The sequence below is a fragment of the Myodes glareolus genome, chromosome 3 (assembly GCF_982192425.1).
Source record: "Myodes glareolus chromosome 3, mMyoGla1.1, whole genome shotgun sequence".
Taxonomy (NCBI): domain Eukaryota; kingdom Metazoa; phylum Chordata; class Mammalia; order Rodentia; family Cricetidae; genus Myodes; species Myodes glareolus.
The window spans coordinates 44,216,550-44,231,937 of record NC_142028.1 but is presented as its reverse complement, the minus strand read 5'-3'; positions in this window follow the sequence as shown (position 1 = coordinate 44,231,937).

The window sequence follows — 15,388 nt, the reverse complement described above, 5'->3', positions numbered from 1 at the left end:
TGATCTGAGAGTTAAAAGCTGAAATAAACACTTTCCTTCCCTATATTGTTTCTGGCCAGTGTTTTATCATAGCAACAGAAAACCTAACTAGGACACATATATTTACCCTTCATCATTCTCTATTGAGAATGTCACCCCAGCCCACAGGATGATGCAACCCATATTCATGATGGCTCTTCCCTCCCAAGGTAAACCTCTTCAAAAACACCAGAAGCACCTGTTTGGGTTAAAACAGCCCCAGGCATCCATATACCCAAAGAGTCTGAATGTTTGGGTGGACAGCCCATCTCAAGCCCCTGCCTCTGGGAATTACCTTAGTCCAGACTCCACCCCTGCCAAACCATGACCCTTCCCCATATTTAAACTGTCCCCCTCCCCAAAGAACAAATATTTGGCTTTCTGGTCTTCCTTCCCTGAGTCCTTCCGGGAGCAGGGAGGGGGCTGGAAAGCCATCCAGCAGCATTGGTATTCTTTATACTTGGGCTTTTTCTAATATGGTTTGATTTGGTCTGATTCGGATTATTACGTAAGTAGAGGGGCTTATCAGGGTGCAGAAACTTTTCAGCACCCTCAATCACCTCTGAGAGTTTACATAACTAATGCCATTAAAATAAGCATAACAGTTCCATAGAAGGTTCTTGATTATAGAGAATGAGTGAGATATTTCAAAGGAATCAAAGTGCCCAGTCAAACATAGAGGCCAAAGAAGGTGACAGGAAGAGAGAGGAAAAAAAAAAATTGATGTGGAGTTTAAAAGAAAACTAAAGTCTCCTGACTGGTAAATCTACTCTGGACTTCTGGCTGGTGGGAAGCATTGCTACATCCTGTCTCTTATTACTGGTCATATGGAATAGTTATCTTGGTCTGAATTCTTTACCTGGTGAGTTCTAGATGCATTGAAGAATAAAGTAGAAGTTGACCCTCACAAAACACATGCTATCTGGGGACATAGTACTAATTTGCTGGGATTTTCTGTCTTTTAAATGACATTTCGTTCCCTAAACCTTTCTCACTCTGGAAGGAAGTTCCCTGAACTCTCTCATTTTGAGTCATTTATTAAACTTCTCCAGCAGATTCTATGGGGAATAGCTTTGTCATCTGACCTTTTTAAGCCAGTCATCATTCTTAGCATTGGTGACTCTCATCCACTCAGAAGGCCAGTGACTTCTGTGAACCAGGCGGCAGCTCAGCAACAAATCTCAGAACCCTTCTGCTGCCTTCTACCTCGTGGGTTTACAGTGACTCCCAGTAACATTTGACAGATTTGAATTATACTGCACTCTGTACACAAGCATAAATAAAAGGCTGGTAGATGGGGGAATAATTGCAAGCCTCATATAAGCATTTATCTTTGTGTGAAGCCTGGAGACTCGGTGCTGTGTCAGAGAGATAATAAAAAACAGATAGTCTGAATTATGAGCCTCTGAGTCTGTCTATTGAAAATAACTCAGTTATTGAAAATAACACTACTTTGTAGTACTCGCGGGGAGCATAGGCTCAGTGGGACAAGCTGGGGCTTTAAGGGGAAAGCAGAATTTGTATTATAGGATAGTGTTTCCTGTTAGGAAGCCTCCCGCCCTTGTGTTTATCTGATGATTCAGCTCAAACTAGGGTACTGGAGTTTGATTTTGACAACCACAAGCATCTCCTGCATCCCATGAAAACAGTCTGCACATTAAAATCTGGACTCAGAATCAGGTACAATAAAGGCCTGATCATCCTTTGACTACATCATCCCTCAAACATTTGTCCATTATATGCATGAACACCTCATTTTTACAGAGCTATGGGAAAATGGTCACTATTTGAAGCTTACACTGAAAGGAAATTACAAGTGTCTAAATGACATTTTAACCTTGCAGGGAGATACTGTGAAGGAAACATGGGATCAGGGAAGGGATGGTTATTCCTTACTTCTCTTCAAGTGACACTGTTTCTGTGACTGACAGTCTCTATAGGAACTCAGGCTCGTCTGTGCTAGACATCACTATTGCCATCTACAGCAGTCCTTACACAAACACCCATCAGGTAAGGTGATGTTTCATCAATGAGAAAGATCATTTTTATCATAGAAGATACAGAAGCGTGTGCAAAAAACATAGGCAAATACTGCTGTAACATTAAATCTCAAGTCTTTCAGTTTTTGTTATTGTTATTATTTGTGCTGATGAGGGCCTACTATGTTAGACATTGCCACTTATCCGTCACTGTAGTCCTTAACTGTTGTATTTACAACTAAAGTATTTCATTAACTATTGTGTACAAGCTGTGTGGAAGTATCTTTAACTTTTGGGCCTAGAATACCTGTGGGAAGTGGGTTTGTGGATGAGTCCTTACTTTCTACTAGAGTAAAAATTATTTGTGGAAGTGACAAGTGTTACCTGCAAATGTGTCTCTTAAAATACCAGCATTGAAATTGAATGGTGCTCATTGGCCCCAAGACACCATTGTTGCCTGCGATTTCTGTCCTGCCTGATTCTGCAGCCATTCAGTCCCAAGGAAACACACAGAGGTCTACATTAATTATAAACTGGTTGGCCTATCTGCTCAGACTTCTTATTAACTCTTACGTCCTAAATTAACTCATAATTCTTGTCTCTGTTAGCCACAAGTCTTGGTACCTTTATCAGCAATGTATTCTCATCTTGCTTCCTCTATGTCTGGATGACAATTGCAGACTGAGTTTTTCCTCTTCCCAGAATTCTCCTGTTCTCATTACCCTGCCTCTACTTCCTGCCTTGTCAACCTGCCTATAGTTCCTGCCTGGCTACTGGCCAATCAGCATTTTATTAAGAAATACAATGACAAGGTACATTGTCCCAAAGCACTTACTTACCCACCTTTTTTTTTTAAAAAAAAAAACTAAATAAGAACCCTGAATAAAATCTCTTTTGTTTAGCTTTTTTTTCTGACCATTATTCATAACAACTTGTAACCAACATTCTAAACAAAGGCAAACAAGCATAACCCATTTTTTTTGGGGAATGTCGGCATAGTTTTCTAGGCTACTTCCTGCTGATTGGGAGCATTGATAATCTTATTGAAACCTAAAGAAAATTTAGGATTATGGTCAAGTTCTCACTAGAATATTTTGTGAGGCTTGATCATCTCAGCTAGCACTCTTGAGACTGTTCTGGATGTAGAACTCAGAGGAAATTCCAACAGAGGTCCTCTGAAATGTTGGATCATCTGGGATCATTCTCTCTTATCAGAGATTTTTCAGGGGTCTTTCTTAATCAAACCTGATTTTTCTTAATTCATAATGAACCCATATCTTCTCATTTTTTGTGGAAACAAAAGCAAAACATCTTCTCCAAAGTAACAGATCTTTTGACTTAAATTTTGAAGTCAAGACATTTTCAAAATACATATATTGGATTAATCCAGCAGTATGTATAATCAAATGTATTTTAGCAGCTGTTGCTCCTTCCTCAGCAGTCATAAAAATTTAAAGACAAGACAATAATATACAGTATCCAAACTCTCTTTGTATTTTCCATCTTTATGTGGTTTCATTCTAAATTCCATTTTTTCTTTTTCTTTTTAATTTTTCAGTTCTTGAGACAGAGTTTCTCTGTATACCTTTGGCTACCCTGGAACTCAATCTATAGACTAGGCTGTTCTTGAACTCACAGAGATCCACTTGCCTCTACCTTTCAAGTGCTGAGATTAAAGGTGTGTTCCATCTCACCCTACATTTCTCTCCCTCTCTTTCTCTGAAGTTTATTCTTTTTCTTTTTTCTCCCAATCATATATATATTTTCAAACAAACTCTAAACTGTTTAGAGGTATTTTTCATCTGAATATATCTTTACTGTATATATTTCTTTTTCTGACTACATGAATCTTTAGTTTGCTAAGTGATATGGTTAGGATTAAAGCTGTGATTTTGAATGATGAATCTAACCCATTCCTTAGCTTTCTGAGAGTCTAGCATCATGGTGAAAGTACTGGTCAGAGCCATGTTTATTGTCAGAACTCTATGGAGTTTCCAGGTCCCTGTCACCACCAAAAAGCATACAGTTGCCTACCAGTTTAGCAAACAAAGTGAGCCTCAAGATTATTGAAAGACCTTGTCTCAAAAATAAAGTGGGAACAGCAGAAGAAAACCCGATTTCAACCTCTAACTTTGAAGTGACCACACACCTACTCTCCCAACAAACATACATCACACACAGAAATAAACACCCCCTGCAATACACACACACACATCATACACACACACACACACACACACACACACACACACACACACACACAAATTAATTAATTAAAATTTATGTTCAAGGTTCCTGGAGGTGAAAAGGCTCAGTATTTTAGCAATACCTGCTGAAGCTATTTACTATCTCCAGTTATTCAATACCATATTTTTCGATAGTGTGATAAACCAAAAAGGAAAAATAGAGATGCTTTTGGGGAAAAAAAAAAGCTGATAAAGGAGACTGGGCCCAGAGATGTCCAAGTCATTCATACTGTGCCATGCTGGCAAGCTATTCCAGGGTGACAAGATCCTTCCAACACTTGTATACAAAGCAAATGCTGCCATCGCTACATAAAAGTGTTTCTGTTTTCTTAACGTTTTCAACCCATTAAAAAGACCAGATCTCCTGAGTAAATTGTGAGCATGGGGACCTTGGGAAAGGGTTGAAGAGGAGGGGAGAAGCAAGGAGGGGAGCAGAGAAAAATGTAGAGCTCAATAAAAATTGATAAAAATGTCAAAAAAATATTAACTCATATATTGTCTGGGACAATATTGTTCTGAACTAAAAACAAAAACAAACAAACAAAAAACCAAATTCCTCCAATGCATGAAAGGATGACATTTGGGACCTGCCTTAATGAATGACTTGTTCCTTTTAATTTCTTTTAATTAGAACTCTATTTTTCTTTCCAAGGCCTAATCTTTCCCCACTTTAACTTAGTTTTCCTTTTGAAGCAAAAAAATTTATTAAAATATAATTTGTGTGGATCAAAATTCAGTATAATTTAATGTATGAGCTTGAGGAATTTTATCACATAGTTCTATAATGACCCCTAGGTTTAAGATAGAGAGAGTCTCTTTCACTGCCACATGATACCTGATTCCCTTCACAGTTATTTACCTCCACCCTTACAATGTTCACCGTTTTTGGCTTTGCTAATCATTTTTGGTTGCTAAAAGTTTCACTTTTCCAAAGTATTTTTGCTCATATTTGAAGTTGTTCCTTTATCTTTCCCTAGGGTAGGCAGACCACAGTCTTAAGCTATTTGCCATTAATGTATATATTTTTTTGGTGATTTTTCACGACAGGATTTCTTTGTGTAACAGCCCTGGCTGTCCTGGAACTAGCTCTGTACACCCGGCTGGTAAAGTATATTTTAAAAATGTTGGGTATCATGAGTAATTATAGATCATCCATGAATTTATACATGTTATCTTCTCACCATATACTTTCATTTCTATCGGGTAAATGCCTAGGTATGGAAGTGCCCTTCACAGATGTAGTATGTGTTGTGCCTTATCAAAAATGGCCAAACTGACTTCTGATGCTTTGTGTCCATTTTTACCCCCATCTGTCACTCATTTTGGAACCTACATGTCTCTATTCAATTTGGCCCTGACTGAGGACAGATGGTATTGATTCCTTTTCATAGTTTCATCTACAACCATACATCTACTCTGAACAACATTAATTCAAATGTTTCTCATACTTTTTAGTTCTCTGGTTTTTTGTTTGCTTTTTGCTTCTTATTTAGCTTACCTGTCTATCAGATAACATAGATTCAAGTCCTTCACCATCTGTGTATGGTGTGTGTCTGTGTGTGTGTGTTGCAAATATTTTCTCCCGACATGTATTAGAATATTGACAAGTTTACATATCATATTTAGTTTTTACACTTTTTAGCATTATCTCAACAGATAAAACAAAATCAAATATTCAATATTAACCCAAAGTCTCCCTAATCTGCAACTCCTTCCAATGAAAAGTTAGAAAGAATTTTCTTTTATTCTGTTCTAGAAACTACAACTTCACAGCTGCATTTAAGTCAATAATCAAAACTGACTTACTTTAAAAATTTTAGTTGAATCAAGGTCAAGATGTTTTCAGTTTGGAATCATTCAGATGCCCAGAATATCAGAATGCTGGTGAACATGATTACTTGACATGAAGAGTTTTTCTAGATCCAGAACACACTGTGCAGTTTAGTTCTACAGCACTCTGGGGCTTCCTTCTTCCTCTCACCAAATGATTTTTTTTAATAAAAGTTACATTTATTCTTTGACAACTTCATACACGTATATAAGGCATCCTGATTTTACTTGACCATTTTAACTCCCTCGTGTATAACTCTTGCCCTTGCCAACTTACCCGCCCCCCCCCCCGTAAGTTTATTTCTTTTTGTTTTGTGTGTGATCCACTAACCACTAAGCATAACTAGGGCTATCTGAATGGCCATGGATGTGGAACTAACCATTGGAGAGTGGTGGGCTCCCCATCTTCACAAATGAAGACAGTATTTCCCTCTTCCCACATTGTTTGTCGATAGCAGACAGTGTCCCAGGGAAGAGTTGAGGAAAATCAATTGCCCCAATCCATGACTGACAGGTCTGATCTTACGCAGACTTCTGAAGCAGCTTGAGTTCATGACTTCAATGGCTATGTCAGGCCCAGAAAGTAATGTGCTATGACCCTCTCCCTCTCACCTGGTCCTTACATTCTTTTGCTCCATCATTTTAATGTCCCATAAGCCTTGGAGTGGTGTTGATGAGTGACATCGTATTATTTTTACTACCTTTTCCTCTTTTTCTCTCCCCACTCTCTCCAGTGTCTTTCTGTCCATCCCAGACTAGCCTGAAATCTCCCGATCCTCCTTTATCTTCAGCTGGCCTTCCAGGCATGAGCTACCATGTAGCCCTCCATCGTCGTTTGATTATCTTCTTTCAAAAGTTGACAGAGAAAATTGAACCACCATTATTTCTTTTCTCAAATTTAGTTTCAGGCTGCAAACCAGCATCGTGAACCTCTTGAGGATATTCACTAAGCAGTGACAACATCTTAGGCCTTCGTCTCCTTGTGCCTAAATAGGGGTTGCTATGCAAGGTCCCTAGAGGCCCACATGTTAAAGTGTCATTCATTGAGGTGGTGCTACTGGGAGGTATTCAAAGCTTGGACATATATATGACATCCTTAGGCCATTGGGGATTGTGTATTGTAGGTCATTGTGTGACCCAAGCCCTTTCCTTCCCCTTTCCTTGATCATGATGCATATGTACAACTTGCTCCAATATGTACATTGACCCTTATGTACTGCCAGAGACCCATAGCAACAGGACCAAATAAACCTTCCTAAAGAGTAAACCGAGTACACCAAGTAATCCTTCCAGTTTTATAAGGTGTTCGTCCAATTATTTATTATAGCCTCCAAAAGCTGAGAGCGCAGGAGTTACAGTTAAGTGATTAGCTATTCTTTTTCGGGAAAAATCTCTTGGTGGACTCTCAAGCATCTAATTCAAATATCATTTGAGGAAGCAATATCACTGAAGAATTCTGCCATTGTGGTTTCCCTCTGAGCCTTTCAAACCTATTCTGAATATCAGAAAACTCTGCCGAGAAAATCATGAGGCACACAACAGTACAGAATCCCTGGAGTTTAACCTGGTTCAGGACTTCTACTCTTGACGTCAGAGTTACCCCTGCTCATGGTTTCTCCCTTAGCAGTTCATAGCTTAAGACACTCCAGTAAGAAAATCCTGAGTCACAGAGAAGCTCTGCTAGGGACTCTCTGTCATCGCTGTTCTCAGAAAATCTGCTTCTCTTTCTTTGCTCAGCAAGACAAAAGGCACAGATGCTAAGCTGCAAGGAAGCCTTTAAGAAGTTCCAACCCCTCCTGCTTCATTTCTGCTGTTCTCTGAGTCTCCCTCAGGATCATGTTTGCACCCTGACACATCCAAGAGGCAGCAACTCTCTTTACTTTACAGCTTGGCATTTCCACTTCAGCCACAGCCACACTCATTCGCAGTAGACTGTTTATCACACCCGGCAGCCCTTTACAACCCTCTACTTCTCTCCATTTGACTTTGTGTGGTGGCATGCAGACAAAAGCCTGATAGAGGGACTGGACAGATGGTAGAGAATACAAAATTCTCTACCCAACTGTCTCTGGACAGGGTTACCCAGGACGGACATGTTGCTCAATCTACTGTTTCTTGTTTCCAGTTTCTCCTGCATCTGTGCTTGCTCAGTCGGCTTTGTTCACCCTCTCCTACCTGCCCCTTCACCTTAGACTTTTTATCCATCTCCACACTCGTATCCTAGGTGATTTTATTATATCTTATTCATTTGAATGCTGATGTGAGAGGGAGAAGAGTCTTCCTCAGAATATCTCTAACCCAACCATTGAAACCTGAATAGATCTGACCTTCTAAGATAAAAAGGAAATTAAAAGAGCTGGTGGAATTAAGGTTATGAATCAGCTAAACTTAAACGTAGTTCACTTGGATTGCCCATGTGTATCCTGCCTGGATTAGTATTAATATTAACATAGTATTATCTTGGTGCTTTAAATCATTTTCTTAAGACTGAGGTGCACCTTGGTGGTGGAGTGCTTGCCTAGCATATTTCTAGGGACCAGGTTTGCTCCCATCTGTGCAAACAAGCAAACAAAGCATTTTCTTTCTGACAATTCATCTTCTGGACAAATTTAAATAATTCCCATTTTTGTGCCTTAAAAAAAATAAAGAGAAACTGGTTCTTTGGGAATAGGCATCCCTAAAAGGTGCCCAATTTGTAACCAGTTGCTTTCTCAGTGAATATTATATAATGCCTTCTGTACAAGAGAGAATAAATATATGCCTGGTTCAGTCAAACTGGTCAAAAGCCTGGGGAGGTCATAGGACCTAGCTGTTGCACTTCAAATGGACATGATGTTTCGCCAAATCACCTTCTAAATAACTATGTTTATGCCCATTGCTTTGATGTGGTCAGCTTTGATAAGAGAAGTTCTACAGTGGCTGGCAGTGACTGCAGACTGGCTAGCCCTGAAGGAGGCATCGACATCGCTCTCCCTGAGGCTCCGGAACACAGAGGAAGAAGTGACAGGAAGAACGTATGAACTGAGGGAAGTGCCGGAAGCAGTGTGGAAAGTTGAATTCCGGAAATGACACAGCCACTGCACTCTTGAACACAGCAGGTGCTGATTACCTGCACAAGGTATCTAAAACAACTATACTCATCAACACCTTGCCATGGATGGGGGAGAGCATACATGATACTTGCTGTGGGGAGGAGGAGACATTTTCTCCAGGGGTGTAGCTCCTGGTAAGGAGCACATGCTGTTGTGGACAACCATAATGGAATACAACCAGTGCTGCGGGAGTGCTTCTGCTCCTTCAGTCAATAGACTTTAAGATACCAGCCCACTTAGGCGTGGTCTCATTTGCTTTAAAAAGCAGCGGTAGCCGTGTGCTAGCTCCGCTTCTGACTACTAGACTCCTTCCCTGATGGCGCAGAGGGATGTTGTCTGGGATGGTGATCTGTAAGTTTTTCCCCGTTAAATCAATAACCATTCTATTAATCATAATTCCAAACTGGTGTGGGATTGTTTGTGACTTACGCCTTCAAACTGATTTCACAAAAGATCAAAAAGAGGCTCAGGAATGCTGTTTGCCTTTTTTAAAACCATGTGACGACATAGGAAGAAGGTAACACTGATGAGCTGAGAGGCAGGGCCCTCATCAGATACTGAGTCTTCATCTTTGACTTCCCTGCCGTCAGAACACTAGGGAATAGACTTGTACTTGTTGTTCGGATGCTATTGCTGAAACCTGATTCCTTTCCAGAGATTGTCTACCCTGGCTAGAGGTCACAGTCAATTTTGGACTTTAAAATTTGAGCTGCATCTTGCTTACTGAGTCAGGAGACTCACAGGGATGAAATTCACCTCTTCTACCAAAGAGAAGCCCAGGGTTCTCTTTCCAGTCACAGCGATGCTGCTGTGTTGGGATCATGTGACAGAGAAATCCGAGTGTACTGAAATATGAAAATCTCTATAAGAAAATGTGTCCCACTTAAGAACTACGTAGTAATAATTGTCATTCTGATACGTATGCTATAACCAGGCAATAAGTTCACCTTAGGAATAAATAATTTGAAAGTATTCAGGACACACATAGGTAAAAATAGAGACAGACAGGAAGTGGCCTAGACTTTGTCACAATGCGACATAATGAGAACCACCTCTATTGTAACTACCTAATCACTGCCAGCAAAGATTGTTTAACCTCCACAAGTGGTATTTTCCTCTTGATTCATTTGTATGAAAAAGATGGGATCTGGGTAATGTGGTTAGTCAGTAATCCCAACACGCAGGCAGCAGAAGAAAGAGATCTCTGCAATTTTGAGGCCAGCCTGGTGCACATAATATATTCTTAAGCAATCAAGGAAACAGAGACTTTGTCACAAACAGACAAACAAACACATAAAAATGCTAAATGGCAATGATGACATGAAATATAAAATTGAGCTTACCTGCTAAGGGAAGGCTGTGGTGAGCTAATTTAATGAGAATTACAAGTGACATTTGTACAGTTTCACCATGATGTTTCCCAACCTGTGAAGAAAACCAGCAGTGTCTTTTAAGACAAGCATAACCTAGTAATCCAGCATCATACTTGGCCACCAAAGAGTATCACCCAGGCTGGCCAGTTTCATATTCATATGACCAGAAACTATTATGGTTACCTTGACTAGGAATTTGATGTTAAGGATAAAGAGAAAGCATTCACTCCTCAAATAAGAGTGAGTGAAAGTATAATTTGGGCCAATAAAGCACTAAATAGCAAGGCATTCCCCAGTATTAAATACAAAAACTCTGCTCTGGCCGGAAACATTTGTGCATGTGATGGAGACTAGCAAAGTAAAGTTTTCAGGTGGACAACAGTTACCCCTGCACATTTGCAAGGAAGACACCATGTCTCTGGTTTCCAAAGGCTGCCAGTCTTTGGTTAATTTTTACTTCTCCAGCAATTAGATTATTGCCAATTAATCATTCATATTTCTTTTCTGGCTATACAGCATTGGCAGTAAAGCCATTCTCCACGTGGACATATTAGCATTGAGTTTGCACCGCAGTGGAGAAGTCTGAGTGTTCTCAGTGCCGTTTTTGTAAGAGCACAGGATCCTTTTCCCTCTCTCTGTCTTTTTTTTTTTTTTTTGTGGGTGGAGTTGAGCATAACAGAGCTAGCTTACAAAGCCAGGAGGATGGACTCCAGAGATGACTGTCTGGAGACAGTTAAAGAGAGAACGAGATCATTTCGCTGGGCTTGATGAGGTCACATCATCTGAAAATTATAGCACGCTGCTGCTGCGCCACTTAGTCATTGCTCTGTCCTTTGCTAGCTGCAGCTGTCCTCTCTTAAGCATGCCCTGCTACAAACTCCAGAAGCAGCTGTTTGAGGAGTAAGCTGGCTTGGGGGCGGTGGGAATAAATACACCAAGAATCAAATGGTGTTAAAGATTTGCTTTTCTCAAAACCATTTTTACATTAACCTTTCATCACCATGACTAATCTAATCCTTTCAATAAATCTCGAATATTCACTTTCTACTTCCAGGACTCAATAAAGACACCTTAAGGGCCAATCTGATATGTTGACCTCTGGGTAACAATTTTGTCTCTAGTTAGTCCTTACTCCTACATTTTCCTGATTCTGGAGGGTGTAGAGAGTTGCTAAAAGAAATCAGTGTATAGAATTAATATGTTTTTTGACTGTCTGTTTCTGCCATGCCAAAGTGGCATGAGACACCAGTGACATGTGGATGGTGGTGTATTCACCAAAACAGAGAAAAAATAGAAGTACAGAGTTTATTAGACTCATTGTGGTGCAGCCACAGTGAACAAAACAGAAGAAAGAAACTACATAGAGACAGTCTGAAGGGCTTGCTTTCATGGGGGGGGGTTCTGTATGTCATTTGGGGGATGTTTAAGTGTCACAATGCCTTGCTTGCTAAAGTATTATCTGTGTGTTTCTTTCTGTTTGGAATTGATTGTCTCTGTAAGATGTCATGAGTTGCAAGGGATCCGAGTACAGATGGTGTGGTGTCTGTTTATGAAAATGTATTTTTTTTTACAGAAGTGCCACCTTCTGATGAGATACTGGCCCAGGTTAGAGGCAGCAGTGGCCTTTCCCTGAGCTCAGATTGTTCTGAGGCAACAACAGCCTTGTTCTGAACCTAAAAGGACAGCAACACAGTCATCTGTACCCAGGGTAGCTCTCACAGATCTTTCCTTAAGAAGCTGTCCAATAACCTTCATGAAGAATAAGACAGGTCACTGACTAGGGTTGACTCCAGTCCAATGTGACTGAGGCCCACAACTTCATAAATGGACTGATTACTGATACCTGCTCTCAAAGAAAAATGGCCCTAAGTGTTAAATGTGTAGAATAGATACCTCGGATCCACCCTTGTTCTCATAAAGCCAACATTGTTTCTTGTCCCACTCTTAGTCTACTTGGTTGGTGATGCTTCTCCAAGCTACTAGTTTTGCTGAATTTCCAACCAGAGCATAGACAATCAGAACATCCCAACTCCAGTCTTCTTGGCTGAATAATGAACATGTGACTTAAGGCAGGTGAATAATATTCACTTCTGTTTGAACTGTTCTGTACCACTGATAAAATCAGAGTTGCTGGTGATCATCTCTGCTGTTGGGTACTGAAGGCCATAGAGAAGTGATGAAGGCCAAGATCTGGAAAGATGGAGATGGGAAAGTGTTAAAGGGACACAGGAAGAAAAGAAAAGAGAAAGCATATTACCTGTGATTGTGGCTTCTGTTCCCAGAAGACACTGTGAAGAGAAGTGATGGGAAGGTGATATGGAATTCCTTTCTGTATGCTGAGAATAAGATTGGTTAATGAATAAAGAATCTGCCTTGACCTGTGATAGGATAGAGTATAGCTAGGCGGGGAAAACTAAACTGAATGTAGGAAAAAGTACGTGGAGTCAGAAGCCATGTAGTCCCACCGGAGACAGACATCAGAATTTTATCCATTAAGCCACAGCTTAATAAAGCCACAGATTAATAAAGATGGGTTAATTTAAGATATGACTTAGCCAGAAATACACTTAAGCTATTGACCAAACAGTATTGCAAATAATATGGTTTCTGTGTGATTATTTTGGGACTGAGCAGCCAGGAACAAACAAGTGGCCTCCCTACAACAGGAAGGCATGGGGGTAGATATCTAAACAAGACTGGTGGGGGAAGGAGGAGGACCTAGGGTTCTTAAAAATACCCAAGTTAGTATCAATTTAAAATGCTCCCAGGCTCAGAACCACCCCCATTCCAAAGGGATAAAGCTGTTGTTGTAGCTCTCTGTGAGCTTGGTCTTTCATCTTCTACTGACATTCAGCTCCTTGTTCCTGCTAGGGATAGAGCTTGTTGATTCTTCAGATGGCCACCAGAGCCCCATGGCAGAGAGACAGAGCAAGTAGAGACCAGAGAGTGGAAGTCAGAAGGCAGCAAGAGATCAGCTGACCCGGCCAACCTATGTGTCTGATTACCTGTGGTTTTTAGTTACAGGAATCAGCAAGTCCTCATTTTTGCATCAACCAGCTTGAGTTGTTGCTTCAGTCGTCTTCTGTGAAAAGAGTCTTAACTCCAAAGCTCAAGATGAAGACACAGAAGTTGAGACCCATTTTTTGCTTTCTCACTTTCTCATATATAAAATTTCAGGCAACCACTTACTCTATCAGACATGAGCGTTTTTTTTTCTTATAATGTGAAATAATGGATGTGAAACTACATTATTTAGCATGCATTAAGTTTCCAATCAATGATAACATCCATTATGGCTGCTGTTATCTATAAATTAGTAACAGCAGCCATAACCCTAATAGGCAGCTATTCTCTGCAGACTACACTGGCAGCCTTGACAGAAGCTGCCAGACTTTCAGCAATATGACTTTATTACCATTAACTGACTTGAAAAAAAAACCGCACAAACATGATTACCTTAAATCTAAGTATGTGTCATTTTTTTTGAAAGGCCCTCAGATCTGATCACTTAACACTAACACACATAAGCACAGACACATATACAAACACATACACACAAACACACATTTATACACATACATAAAGAGACATACACATATGTATGTACACACATATCTACAAAAATACACATATATACATATACATCATGCAGTACAATAAGACAACATGTAAGTACACACAGAAACACATATATGCATACATACATACACACAGTACGTATATGCATACAATACACACACACATATATACATGTACATATGTAGCTATTTATATAAGGGGATGCTTGAATATAGAGTTGTAAAAGTAAAGGTTCCTAATCAGCCTCCAATAAGTTGCCTCCACAGACTTTCCTGTAGGATGGTTTTAGCCGTCTTGACAATTGCAATGGTCCATGGCAGAGCTGCCTTCTTTGGACTCTAGTGGAAGGAGGATTTGGTATATATATCTCAAATATAGCCTCACCAGTGAGATAACAAATAAGACAACGGTTTAACACAAAAATAATTTAAATGCTGCGAAGAGTATTTGGACTCAAGAAAACTGTCCTGGAACTTATCATCTGCCCATCAATTCATTCATTACACGCAGGGCTTAAATTTGACAACATTAAGAAAACCATTAAGAAAAACCACCAAAACCTTTCTAATTGCAAAGTATTAAGTTGACTAATTATTCCCACTTTCATAATAGTGGAGAAGAAAAATGAGTTTATGGTACAATTAAGACGCGTGGCATCGATACACCATAATATTCACTATATTACCAATCACTGCGAAAGCCTAAGCAGGTTCTGATGAATGCTACAGTTCTACACCAGGAGAAAATCAGTAAACTTGATAGATGAGAAGAGTTACTGCTTCTCAAGTAGACTCAGTTGCTCAGCAAGAAGTCCTATTTTTTTCCCTAATTTTGATAGTTTGGTTGAATAAAAAATTCCTTAGCTTTGCAGCTATCCCTTTCTCTGGAGTTCTGTGGACATCTCTTCTATGTTTCCAGAATTTGAGAACCTGAATCTGGTTCTAAGAGCAGAAACTAAAGAGTTCAAAAGATCTGTGATGAAGACCTTAATCCTATAAGTGTACATTTAAAAAAGACATCCTCTGTCTAAGCAAACCAATGGGTTCTAAGTGTGCAAAAGTCGAACATTATGGGCAAAACAAGCAGTTTTCCTCTGAATGGGTGGGGGATGGTTCTGCTGGAGCACTGTTCTGCTGAGATAAAGTGTTGCAATTTTTATTTCTTCCTCATCTTTCAAAACAGACTTCTTCAAAACACTGTCTGCTCTTGTGGAGGAATGGGGTTCAGCCCCCAGAACACACACAATGTACAACTGCCTATAACTGTAGTTC